This window comes from Cannabis sativa, chromosome 5 (assembly GCF_029168945.1).
Source record: "Cannabis sativa cultivar Pink pepper isolate KNU-18-1 chromosome 5, ASM2916894v1, whole genome shotgun sequence".
In the NCBI taxonomy this organism is placed as follows: Eukaryota; Viridiplantae; Streptophyta; class Magnoliopsida; order Rosales; family Cannabaceae; genus Cannabis; species Cannabis sativa.
This window is the reverse complement of record NC_083605.1, coordinates 30,241,682-30,256,317: the sequence shown is the minus strand read 5'-3', so window position 1 is coordinate 30,256,317 and position 14,636 is coordinate 30,241,682. Positions and strand designations below refer to the sequence as shown.

Here is a 14,636-nt window from a genome sequence, read left to right as displayed (position 1 = left end):
CATGGGAATGATGTGTAAGTGGTATTAGTGTAATAAAAGAAAGATGATAAGTAAAAATATTAATGTAGGCGTGTAGGGGTAAAACAGTATAAAATGTGCAAAACAGATTTTTGGTGTAAATTTTTTTTTTTTGAAATGAATTAACATTGATTTAAAGACTAAGATATAGATTTTAATTTTTAATTAAAATTTATAATTACAACTATTATAATATTTATGAATATTTTTTAATTAGATAATCAATAAATATTTATAAACTGAATAAAAATTAAAAAAAAATAAAAGAATTAAGGAGAAAATAGATAGAAGTGTTTGAAGAGATTTTGGAGCGCTACGTCACCGACTTATACTTTTAGTTTATATATATATATTGATATATTGATTGATGTGATTATGTAACAGAATTTTCGGTTTAAGGGTAATTTTGATTTTCTACGTTAACTTTAACAGAATATTCCAATTACTTAACAACATATTCTTTATTAATTTTATAATATTATTATATATATAAAAATAAAAATTATGTAAATATTTTATATAAAAAAATTATTTTTGTTATATATATTTAAAAATAAAATTTATATCTATATGTAATCGCATTTATAAATAAAATACATATATTGAAACCTTAATTTCATGATTAGCTTTTGTTTTAAAAATAATTAATGATATCTATTCTATATAAAGTGTGCTTATATAACAGAATTTTTGGTTTATGAGAAATTCATGAGTGACTTTTTATTTATATTAAAAATAAAATGGTTTATTATTTAAAATAAAATGATTTATGAGAAATTGATGTGTATTTTTAATTCTTAGTTTAACTATTTTTGTGGTTAAGTAACAGCAAGTTTAACGATTTTTTTTTTTTTTTAACTTTTCTGTTACATAATTCGAGAAGTAAAATAAACCAATCGCACCTTTTTTTTTTTTTCGTCTTCTAACTCTTATATAATATATACATATACATCCAACTAAAAATATTTGAATTTAACAGATTAAGGATAACGGGAAGATATTAGTGAACAGCAAAAACTTGGATCAGCAAGCTAATAATATATTTAACTCTCCAAACTCCTCCACTTGGTTGCTTCTATCTCCATTTCCAAGACCACACTCACTTCCTTCTTTGACTATTGGGTACTATTTCTCAATACCATAACCATTTATATATAATAGATATAGATATAATCTTTGATTGGAAGATTTTAAAAGTCTCTATGCAACTCGGATGCCCAATACAGGCTCCAAACTAACACAACTTCTTTACTTAAATTTTTATTAGCTTTGGTTAGCTTGAGCCAAAACTAATACAGGCATCAGATATATATATATATATATTGTACACGAATATATAAATGGTGCAGTGAGACTTTCCAAGAAAGAGTACATGAATATATATATTATTAGCTTGCTGATCTAAGTTTTTGCTGTCAACAATTTTTTAGCTTCACTTAAGGAAATTTGTTGAAAATCAAATCAATGGGTTGATCAAGATAGGTCTACTCCACTCTCCTATTCTCTCCAACCATGTCGTCGGGTACCTCTCCTCTCTGCCTCTCTAGCATATATTCTTATGCATGTAAATGTGTCGATTAATCTACTTGTAAAATCGGGAGCTCTCTCTCTCTCTCTCTCTCTCTCTCTCTCTCTCTCTCTCTCACACACACACACACACACATGCTATTTAATTTTTTAGGATGAACAAGAGGATTTTCAAGGGTAAGAAGGTAGGGAAGAAGAAGGCGTAAGTAGAATTCACACTTTTTTGTTCTATTGTAATTTTTTTTTCTTAAAAAAATTCAAATACTTAATGTTTGAGAAACAAAATTGGTACTCTTAGTTAGATTTTGGAGAATGAAAGTTTAGTTGTGTTAACAAGTTTTTATATCAATAGTATAATGCAGTACCGATCCGTTTGCCAAGAATGACTGGTATGACATCAAGGCTCCTTCTCTCTTCAACCAAAGATAAGTTGGCAAAACTCTTCTTGGGAACTAAGATTTATCTACTGAAATTTTAAGCTTTAATGATTTTGATTATTATTTATATTTTTGATATATTTATTATTATTATTTTTGGGATAGGCACTTCAAGATTTAACTTAGTTGCTCATGGATTTACAATTTTCAGACTAATAAAAAACCTTTTTTATTAGTATTTGTGTGGATGTAAAGCTTTATTTGTACTTTATTAGGTGTTTTGGTAGAGAAATGTGATTCCTAGCTAGACTAAAGCCGTTATTTTTTTTTTCATCCTTTCATTTTGTGCATTTAAGTTTTGGGTGGTTTAAATTTAAGCAGGCTACCAATGGTAAAAGTTATGTCGATATTTAAATTTATTATGATGATAACTTCGGTGCTTAAGGAGATTAGGATGACACTGCTTGCTCAAGAACCTTATTTTACATCAATTAGTTATTTCTTTTGTTAAATTTTTATATGGTATTCATTTCGGTAAAGGTAATTTAGATTGAAGAAATGCTAAACTCAACTGTTATGTTATTTCATATATCTAATTGGGCTAATTTGCATTATTTTCTTTGTGTTGTATAGTTGATTGAGTGCATACTATATAACTTCATTTATATTTAATTTATGTTTTTATACTCTCACAGATAGATTGCTTCTGAATGTCTTAACAATAGATTGCTTATCTCCAAAAGGTTGCAAATCATGCTTATTGGAAAATCTGTTTGAGAGTTGAAGATGTTCAAGGGAAGAATGTTCTCACAAACTTCTGGGTAAGATTATGAACCTTATTATTTTAATTTCAAAATTATTTATGTTTACACTATTTATTTTTCGTCAATGTTTTATGTATTTAACTATAACTATATCCTTACCAAAAAAACTATAATCATGCAAAAGTATATGAAATTGACATCACCATTAACCACAGATAAGTTGAGGTCGCTTGTCTTAAAGAAAGAGAAGGCTTGTGTGCAAGTGGCAAACACTAATTAAGGCTCATGTGGATGTCACGACCACTGACATTGCTTTCACTGAGATATGGTAAAAGACTAATTGATTGCAGAAATTTTCCCCGGGGTACGATCAGTGATATGGTAAAAGATGTTTGTCGGGGGATATCATTTGTTTATAACAACATAGCATACTACGGTGGTGACACTGACAGGTGATTAACTATTTTCTTTCTTTTATTGTCTCTGTCGAAGAAAATGAAGATTAAAATCTACCAATGAGTATCATTAGTTTTCTTATCTACAATTTTTACACACATGCTATCTTCAATTATCAATAATTTAGAGATTGATTTTTAATTTTTTTTTTTATCTTACACCCATTTAAGTAATGTTTCCTTAAGTATTGGAACATCAATTTTTAGTTTATTTTTGGATTAACTTAAGAATATATTTTAATTATCAAGCTTTCTTAAACACTATATATTGCATCCGGTATTCACTTTTAATTGACAAAATTATAAACTATATTTAGATACACATAATAATAATCTCATCTAATAACTAATAATATTTTTTCTTTAATTTTTAATTGTATCACTTTTAAATAATATATAAAAAAAACTAGCATAAAAATTTAGTATACGTGCCTCGTACGCAGCTTTTTGCAAGTATATATATGCTTCTTATAATTTGTACACTTTATTATAACTAAATTCCCCTAACTACATATTAAGAATGTATCTTTTACAATCATTATTTTTTTAAAATATATGTTTGGACATAATATATAAAACGTATTTTGAAAGTAATTAATTCTCTAATCAAACTCAAATTTGTCAAAATATTTTCTAATTCATATAATCCTTATATATAGAGAGAGATCAATATAAAATACATATAACAATGAAATTTATTCTTTTATTGTACTTATAAAATACGTATATATATAATGTAACGCCCTAATGCTAAGGCACGCTACAGTGCTTTTTCAATTATTGTGCAATCTTTGCTAATCAAAGAAATTTCTCGAAAAACGTGTCAAATTAAAACTTTTGCATTAAATACTAAACTTTGTAATTTAATAAAGTATTTACAAGTGCCGGGATCCCGATTTTTTAAACTTTACAAAATTTACTTTTCAAGCATACATTCCAAAATACACAGAGTTACAGGTCGCACAGCGACTTTCAAAATACAACTCCCAGATGTCCCGAGACCGAACATTCCAGGTCGCGCCGCTTGACATGTACAATCTCACCCGAGCTCAGGTTCACTCCTGTTCAGCCTTCGCCTTTCCTTTACCTACACATGGAAGCAGAAACTGTGAGTCAACAGACTCAGTAAGAAATGCATATAACATATCACATAAATTCCGACCTGTAAATAGGCGCCCATACACCTATCTACAGGGCTTAACAGATGAGCAAGAACGTTCTAACTGCTTGTGCTACTGATCATGATATCATTCCTACTAACACTATAATCGTGCTGTAGGACCGGCACTATGTTCGTGCCGCTATGATAGCATCAATAACATCCAAAAGTATGATTGGCCATGATATCACTCTTAACCAGTACGATGCCTGTACTGCTGAACCGACACAATGGTTGTGTCGCTATGATAGTACCAAAACATACTTTCCAGGGTGAATAACACTCTTAACCAGTACGATGCCTGTACTGCTGAACCGACACAATGGTTGTGTCGCTATGATATCACCCAAACACATACAAGGATACACATAGCATGCATATATATATCATACATATACATACACCTAGATATTTATATCACATGTTATATTCAGTTCTTACCTGTTTTCCGAATTCAAACGTGCTGGCCGACCTGAACGGAAATCTCGTGCTAGATGGATGCCCTAATCACATTTTGAAACCGGGTAAGTTACATGATTCAAAACCCTAATCCCGGGAAATCCAAAACCAAAACCCTAGGTTCTGCTATGCTCCTAATGGGTTATTCTAACTCTGGAAATGGGGAAACACCCATCCGAGGCATCGAAATGGCAAAAATTGAGAAAATGAAAGGCCCGGGGAACCCTGCCAAAACCGGCTAGCCGGTTTTTGTGGCCCTGCAAACCGGCTAGCCGGTTTGCACCAGGTTTCCCAAAACCTTTCATTCAATGCCCAATCTTCCACCAAATGCAATGAAACCTTCCAGAGTACCTAATTAGGGCATAAACAATAATTTCCAGCCAGTAATTCACAGAACAAACCATCAAAACCCAAGTTGCCATTAAAGCCCAAAGCTTTGAACTCAAAGCTCAAAGTTGCATAAAACTTACAATCAATCACTACACCAGCTACTAGGAGCTTAAATTAACTCAAACTAACCCTAGAATCTGAAATTCAAACAACTCTAACCCTAACAGCCCATGATTTACAATTTCACTACTTCAACTAATTCAAAACTTGAAATTTAGAGAAGAGACCATTAGGGCTTACCTTAGCTTGATTTCCCCCCTTGAATCCTTGCTGAAAACTCAGAAAAATGGCAAAGAAAATTGGTTCTTGCCCCTTGATTGTTCCAGCCGAAAGAAAGAGAGAAAGAGAGAGTTCATGAAATGTCTAATTTCCTTGTTTTTCTTCAAATGAGATAAATGAGTTGGCTAAGCTTAACTCTTGCTGAAATAAATTGCTAGGTGTCACTTTCTTAGGGCAGCCACCTATCCTTCAATAAAGGAAATGACTAAAATGCCCTCCAACTTAAAACTTAGGTGCTTCACCAAACTAGGGGTAAAATGGTCAAATCCCATAACCCCGCTCAAACCCGATAATTAATTTTCTCTAAAATATTCCCCACTAAGAAATAAGGTTCTAAACTTACCCATGTGATCAATCTAGCCATCCATCGCTTTTTCCGTTGTCGCCGAACAAAAATTACAAAAATATTATACTCCACATATAAACTAAATAATACCCCTAGAGTTTAATAAAATCTCCGGAATTGAGAAATTATAACTCTAATATTTATTTCTAAATATTGGGGTCCACTATTAAAGAAATTCACAAATAATAATAAAATAATAAAAATTAGTGCTAATTGCCTTTACTAATCCAAAATACTAAAGCGGTCATTACAATTATCCCCCCGTTAAAAGGATTTCGTCCCCGAAATCTAACTTGAATAGCTCTGGATGTTGAGTCCTTATATCCGACTCCGATTCTCAAGTGGCTTCTTCCACCTTACTATTCCTCCAGAGTACTTTAACCAGTCCAATAGTCTTATTCCGAAGAACTTTTTCCTTTTTATCCAAAATCTGTACAGGTTGCTCCTCATAGAATAAATCTAGTTGCAGTTCAAGGGCTTCATAACTCAAGACATGGTCGGGTCTGATACGTATTTCCTCAGCATAGATATGTGAAATACGTTATGAACAGCCAATAACGCTGCTAGCCGACATGCTACCTGCCCGACCTTCTCGAGTATCTGAAATGGCCCAATGAACCTAGGGTTTAACTTACCCTTCTTCCCGAAGCGCCTAATACCCTTCATTGGTGAAACCCGCAGGAAAACATGTTCCCCTGCCTGAAATGTAACATCTCTGTGCTTCGGATCAGCATAACTTTTCTGCCTGCTTTGAGCAGCAAGCATCCGAGCCTTGATCTTATCAATAGCTTCATTGGTCCTCTGCACTAACTCTGGACCCAAGTACTTCCTTTCTCCTGTCTCGTCCCAATGAATAGGAGAACGATATTTTCTACCATATAACATCTCATAGGGAGCCATCCCTATTGTACTCTGGTAGCTATTGTTGTGGGAGAATTCAATTAAAGGCAAGTACTTACTCCAAAAACCCTCAAAGTTCATAACACAGGCTCGTAGTAAGTCTTCCAAAATTTGAATAGTTCTTTCTGATTGACCATCAGTCTGAGGGTGATAAGTACATCTTGAATCTTAACTTGGTACCCTTAGCCTTCTGAAGACTCACCCAAAACTTCGATGTAAACTTTGGATCCCTATCTGACACAATAGATTTAGGGGCTCCATGGAGACAAACTATCTCCTTCACATACAATCAGTGTATTGATCCACTGAATAGGTAACTTTCACTGGTAGAAAGTGAGCCGACTTTGTAAATCTGTCCACGATAACCCAAACAGAATCATACATTCCCGTAGTTCTAGGCAAACCAGTTACAAAGTCCATAGCGATGTCCTCCCACTTCCATTCTGGAAGGACTAAAGGTTGCAATAACCCTGCCGGCCTCTGATGTTCAAAATTCTTAATCTGCTGGCAGGTTAAACACTTGGACACGTAGTCCACCACATCTCTTTTCATGCCATACCACCAGAAGTAGGGTTTCAAATCCTGATACATCTTGGTGGTTCCCGGATGCAATGAATAAGGCGTGGTGTGAGCTTCATCAAGTATCTCTTTCTTAAGCTCATCCACACTAGGAACACAAACTCGAGCTTTATAAAGCAACATTCCACTGCTCGAGACTGAAAAGCCTCTAGGCCGACCAGCCACCACTTCATCTCGAACTTTATCTAGCTCGGGATCTTCCAGTTGTGCCTTTCTGATTCTCTCCAACAGATCAGATTGGAGTGTTAAATTATGTAATTTCCCGACCACGAACTCAATTCCTGCACTAACCATTTCCGAGGCTAGTTGAGGGGCTATCATAACCGTAGTACACACTTGTCCGGGACCCTTTCTGCTTAAAGCATCGGCCACAATATTGGCTTTCCCGGGGTGATACAGTATTTCACAATCGTAGTCCTTAACTAACTCCAACCACCTTCTCTGCCTCATATTCAGATCTTTCTGGGTGAAAAAGTATTTAAGACTCTTATGATCAGTATAAATCTCACACTTTTCACCGTAAAGATAATGTCGCCATATCTTTAAAGCAAAAACCACAGCAGCGAGCTCTAAATCATGAGTTGGGTAACACTGCTCATAATCCTTCAGTTGACGAGAGGCATAGGCTATGACTCTGTCAGCTTGCATCAGAACACATCCCAGACCCTGTCTGGATGCATCACAATACACAACAAATTTCTCTTGATCTGATGGCAAAGCTAACACCGGAGCTGTTATCAAACGCTGCTTCAACTCATGAAAGCTTGACTCACACTTATCTGACCACACAAATCTCTGATTTTTCTTGATCAATTCGGTTAGGGGCATAAAAAGTTTAGAAAATCCTTCGACGAAACGTCGATAATACCCTGCTAACCCGAGAAAACTTCGAATTTCCGTCACAGACTTGGGCCTCGGCCAATTCTTCACTGATTCCACCTTGTTTGGATCAACCATAATTCCATTTTTTTTCCAACAATATGACCCAGAAAAGACACCTCAGACAACCAGAATTCGCACTTTTGAACTTTGCATATAACTTGTGATCCCTAAGTCGCCACAATACCATTCGAAGATGATTCTCGTGCTTCTCTTCTGATCGAGAGTATACAAGGATGTCATCGACAAACACTATAACGCAGTTATTGAGGAAATCCTTGAATACCCTATTCGAGAGATCCATAAAAGCCGCAGGAGCATTAGTCAATCAGAATGACATTACCAGAAACTCATAGTGCCCATATCTGGTTCTAAAAGCAGTCTTCGATATGTCCTTCTCTTGAATTCTAATTTGTTGATAACCAGATCGTAAATCAATCCTTGAAAACTCTGTCTTTCCCTGAAGCTGATCAAACAGATCGCCGATTCAGGGCAACGGGTACTTGTTCTTATACATTAATTTGTTTAGTTCCTGATAATTAATACATATTCTGAGGGAACCATCTTTCTTCTTCATAAACAGAACCGGAGCTCCCCAGGGCGATGCATTGGGTTAGATAAACCCAATGTCAAAGCATCCCCTGAAGTTGTAACTTAAACTCCTTGAGTTTCGCTGGAGCCATCCTATATGGAAACTTTAGAAACAAGTTCGACTCCAGACGCCAGATCAATTACAAAATCAATCTCTCGCTGTGGCGGCAATCCCGGAAACTCCTCGGGTCGCCGAGAAAATCTTTTACCACTCTAACTGCCTCAGGCCCAAATGTTTCAGGTCTGCGGGAGTTAAAAACCACCGCTAGAAATCCTACACAGCCATTGCATAGTAAATCCCTAGCCCTTAATACAGAAATAACCGGGATCCGAGACCCCTGAACTGACCCAACATAAAAAAATGGATCTTCACCTATTGGCTGAAAAAAATCACCATTTTACGCCTACAATCTATACTGGCCGAATACTTGGATAAGAAATCCATTCCCAGTATAATGTCAAACTCAATTAATTCCAGTTCTATACAATCAACGCTCAACTCCCTATCTTCGATCCTAATTGGCATAGACCTAATACGCCTATTAGAGACCACCAACTCCCCACTAGGCACTAGGGTTCCAAACCCTCTTTTTAAAATATCTCAAGGCCTACCCAAAAGATCAATTACTCTTGTAGCCACATATGAACGTGTAGCTCCCGAGTCAAATAATACTGTAAATAACAAGTTGTTGACGGGAAGCTGACCTGTCACAACAGAAGGACTGGCTGCAGCATCAGCTTGAGCATTAGCATTCACCGTGGTAGGAACAAATACCACTTTCTGCTCTTGTTCTTCTTTCTCCACCTGTGGGCAATGTTTCTTAAAATGCCCAACCTTGCCACATTGAAAACATACTTTTCGGTTGCATTCTCCGGGATGGTGTTTCATGCAACGTGGGCACTCAGGGTAAGAATAACCCTGGCGTGCTCCCTTGCCTTGAAACCTACGGAACCGCTTGTTCTGTCTTAAACCCACCACTCATGACGTAGGTTTCCTCTTTCGCTCAATCATGGAGCTCCTACCACTTCCACCATATTCTAGATTCAGGCAGGTAATATTCTGACCCCCTACCATAATCTCCTGAGGTCTCATAATAATTTCCTCAGGGCTTCCAACCCAAGAAGCATTCTTCATATTTGAACCTCCCTGAAAGTCTGAAGGTTCTTGGATCCAAATCTTTCCATGTAATGGTTCCACTTGATTACCAGCCATTCCATGCTTTGCTGGTTATACCGAATCAAAAATGATTGGCATATGTGGTAAAGATACTACAGGAGACCTCTGCTGTTTCAACCTCTGAATCTCTTCTTCATGTCGTTGAATCACAGCTTCCATTTTCGCAAACCTTTGCTCCAAATCCAACGGAGCCTGTGACGGATAACCATCACTCCCGTCGGAAGCCCTCCAAGGGATTTCACCTTGGTTACGGGGACAATTTGGACTCCATTCTCTCCAACCATTACTAGCCCTGGCCACTTTACTCTGACTCTCCATATAGCACCAGGTGTCCATTTTATAAGACTAACCTGTCAGTTAGTAAGTCAGTCTGGTTAGGCAACGGCCTATTACATACTTACTACCGCACTTACGGATTTTAAGGCAATGCACTTAACATAAATAATTATAATCTAATATGCTTCCTAACATGCCTTCACATTCGTAACTTTTAAAAAGAAACTACTAAACAAGTACGGGCTTACTGAACCGTGAACCGAGCTTTCTCTGATGAAGATTGTACATATCTTAGCAAGCTTCGGTAGACAAACCTGGCGGCTCTGATACCAAAATTGTAACGCCCTAATGCTAAGGCACACTACAGTGCTTTTTCAATTATTGTGCAATCTTTGCTAATCAAAGAAATTTCTCGAAAAACGTGTCAAATTAAAACTTTTGCATTAAATACTAAACTTTGTAATTTAATAAAGTATTTACAAGTGCCGGGATCCCGATTTTTTAAACTTTACAAAATTTACTTTTCAAGCATACATTCCAAAATACACAGAGTTACAGGTCGCACAGCGACTTTCAAAATACAACTCCCAGATGTCCCGAGATCGAATATTCCAGGTCGCGCCGCTTGACATGTACAATCTCACCCGAGCTCAGGTTCACTCCTGTTCAGCCTTCGCCTTTCCTTTACCTACACATGGAAGCAGAAACTGTGAGAAATGCATATAACATATCACATAAATTCCGACCTGTAAATAGGCGCCCATACACCTATCTACAGGGCTTAACAGATGAGCAAGAACGTTCTAACTGCTTGTGCTACTGATCATGATATCATTCCTACTAACACTATAATCGTCTTTGTAGACCTAAGGCACTATGTTTGTGCCGCTATGATAGCATCAATAACATCCAAAAGTATGATTGGCCATGATATCACTCTTAACCAAAGACGATGCCTCGTACCGCCGAACCGACACAATGGTTGTGTCGCTATGATAGTACCAAAACATACTTTCCAGGGTGAATAACACTCTTAACCAGTACGATGCCTGTACTGCTGAACCGACACAATGGTTGTGTCGCGATGATATCACCCAAACACATACAAGGATACACATAGCATGCATATATATATCATACATATACATACACCCAGATATTTATATCACACGTTATATTCAGTTCTTACCTGTTTTCCGAATTCAAACGTGTTGGCCGACCTGAACGGAAATCTCGTGCTAGATGGATGCCCTAATCACATTTTGAAACCGGGTAAGTTACATGATTCAAAACCCTAATCCCGGGAAATCCAAAACCAAACCCTAGGTTCTGCTATGCTCCTAATGGGTTATTCTAACTCTGGAAATGGGGAAACACCCATCCGAGGCATCGAAATGGCAAAAATTGAGAAAATGAAAGGCCCGGGGAACCCTGCCAAAACCGGCTAGCCGGTTTTTGTGGCCCTGCAAACCGGCTAGCCGGTTTGCACCAGGTTTCCCAAAACCTTTCATTCAATGCCCAATCTTCCACCAAATGCAATGAAACCTTCCAGAGTACCTAATTAGGGCATAAACAATAATTTCCAGCTAGTAATTCACAGAACAATCCATCAAAACCCAAGTTGCCATTAAAGCCCAAAGCTTTGAACTCAAAGCTCAAAGTTGCATAAAACTTACAATCAATCACTACACCAGCTACTAGGAGCTTAAATTAACTCAAACTAACCCTAGAATCCGAAATTCAAACAACTCTAACCCTAACAACCCATGATTTACAATTTCACTACTTCAACTAATTCAAAACTTGAAATTTAGAGAAGAGACCATTAGGGCTTACCTTAGCTTGATTTCCCCCCTTGAATCCTTGCTGAAAACTCAGAAAAATGGCAAAGAAAATTGGTTCTTGCCCCTTGATTGTTCCAGCCGAAAGAAAGAGAGAAAGAGAGAGTTCATGAAATGTCTAATTTCCTTGTTTTTCTTCAAATGAGATAAATGAGTTGGCTAAGCTTAACTCTTGCTGAAATAAATTGCTAGGTGTCACTTTCTTAGGGCAGCCACCTATCCTTCAATAAAGGAAATGACTAAAATGCCCTCCAACTTAAAACTTAGGTGCTTCACCATACTAGGGGTAAAATGGTCAAATCCCATAACCCCGCTCAAACCCGATAATTAATTTTCTCTAAAATATTCCCCACTAAGAAATAAGGTTCTAAACTTACCCATGTGATCAATCTAGCCATCCATCGCATTTTTCGTTGTCGCCGAACAAAAATTACAAAAATATTATATTCCACATATAACTAAATAATACCCCTAGAGTTTAATAAAATCTCCGGAATTGAGAAATTATAACTCTAATATTTATTTCTAAATATTGGGGTCCACAATTAAATAAATTCACAAATAATAATAAAATAATAAAAATTAGTGCTAATTGCCTTGACTAATCCAAATTACTAAAGCGGTCATTACATATAATCACATCTAAAGAGCACACTAATATAGCCGCAGTAGGTAAAAAAATCAAAAATAAAAAATTTCAAATCCTATTTTAAAATTTAAAAAATAAAAATACATTACCTAATTAAAAAAACTTGAACACACTTAATATCATTTAATTAAATCTAATTAAAAAGAAAACTAATTATATGTGCATTCCACGTAATATCAACCTAGTAATAATAATAATGATGAAAATCATTTAATGCAAATGAGCATACTAACTAAACTTTACTAATAAAATATTAAAAATAGCATAATGGTAAATGTAATATTATAGCATTTATTTTAATGTAAATTTTTTATCATGCTATATTTTGTTATCCAAATTTAAATGACTTTTTATTATGTGGGATATTTACATAACAATTTGACACGCCATTAAAGTAGACTTTTGATAAAATAAGCAATATTTTGCATTACGTACATCACTTATTTACATCTTTATTAAAGATGCTCTAACATTTGTTCATCACTATTTATTTGCTATTTTTTAAGGGCTTATATCTAGATTAAAATAAATAAAATTTTGTTTGTATAAAGGAAAGAATTTGAAGTTTGAATATGTGAGGTGAGAGTGTTTATTTGGGTTCGTAGATGGCAAAAGAACAAACAAGTAGTGTTGTATTCAACAAAAATGCAAGTATATATTGTCTATGGATCGAGTTATAGTTACTCATACGAAAGTGGCACGAAGGTTCCTTTACAAACTCGCACAAAACATGAAACTTTCGAACACATATATAAATCCATGTATTGATTTGATAAAAGATTATATTAAGGTATAAAGTTGAACATGGAGATGAGGGAGAGGAAAATAATAATTATGGAGTCAGTAGCCTCAGAAAGCAGGAAGAAGAGGGGGAGGAGCTCACTGGTCACACCACCACCGAGATCAAGAGGTGGGATCAAGCGCAAGATTTTGTTTCTCCTCTTCAAACAACTCAAGCTTGTAACTCTACAACTTCTCAATCACCTACATTCCGAGTGATATTATTAGTCTTATCTTACTATTTGCACTTTTTTCTTTCAGTTGTTGAAGGCATCCTCCCTCTATACACTTATACGTATATATATTTTTTAAGTGTGTGTTTCTTAATATAGTTATTCCCCATTTGTTAAAATATAATTATATGCATAATGTATGTACTAGTTATTCTTCAAGATATCAATTTCATATATATCGGGACGCGATGTTGTATTCACCGTTGTGATCATTTTTTTTTATTATTGAAATGATCATATTGATTTCCTTATGTTATTTTTAAATAATATAATATATAAATTAAATATGTATAATAAATTAATAATACGTAGTTGTCATTATTTTGTAAAATATGAGGGTGATTTGTGACTACGAGTAATCTCTACAATTATTACCAATATTAAGTGTATAAGTTATATTACACATCTTAATTTAAAATTCTTAATGCTATATAATTATGGTGTTTGCATGAGTTATATCTGTTTATTGAGTCCATAACATTCATGAGAGGTATGAGTTAGAATTTTAAATGATAATATTCTACACTATATAAAGAAATCTAAGGTGTTCATAACAAATCTCTTCTCTTGAAACTCTAGAAGGCTTGATAATTTCTAAAATTATTTGCATGAGAGTTCCTTTAGTGCTTGGACATAGAGAAAAATAAACTTTCTGACAAGTAAATATAATAATAGTATGTTCAAATCATGGTGATTCCTACTAATTTACACTTAAGGTTGTGAGTGACTATATATATATATGGAAGAGGTTTCAATGGTTACATTTTTATTGTAACCATCATGGTTACATTTTTTTTAAGCCATTGGATTATTATTAAATGGTTGTGATTAATTTGGAAATTAAATAAAAATAAATAATAAATAACTTGTAACCTGAAAGTGACCTAATCATTTATTTCCTTATAAAACTTTAATTAAGATTAATTATATTTTAAAATTAAATTAATTATAATTATT

At 34.9% G+C, this 14,636-nt stretch overlaps 1 long non-coding RNA gene across 1 annotated transcript; it reads left to right on the top strand.

Annotated features, from left to right (window-relative positions):
* The first annotated feature begins 985 nt into the window (after window positions 1-985).
* Window positions 986-13,868, top strand: LOC115717126 (uncharacterized). Its single transcript, XR_009687855.1, has 4 exons — window positions 986-1,540; window positions 1,898-2,743; window positions 2,902-3,138; window positions 13,457-13,868. It is a non-coding gene; the product is annotated as an uncharacterized LOC115717126 (long non-coding RNA).
* Window positions 13,869-14,636: the final 768 nt, after the last annotated feature.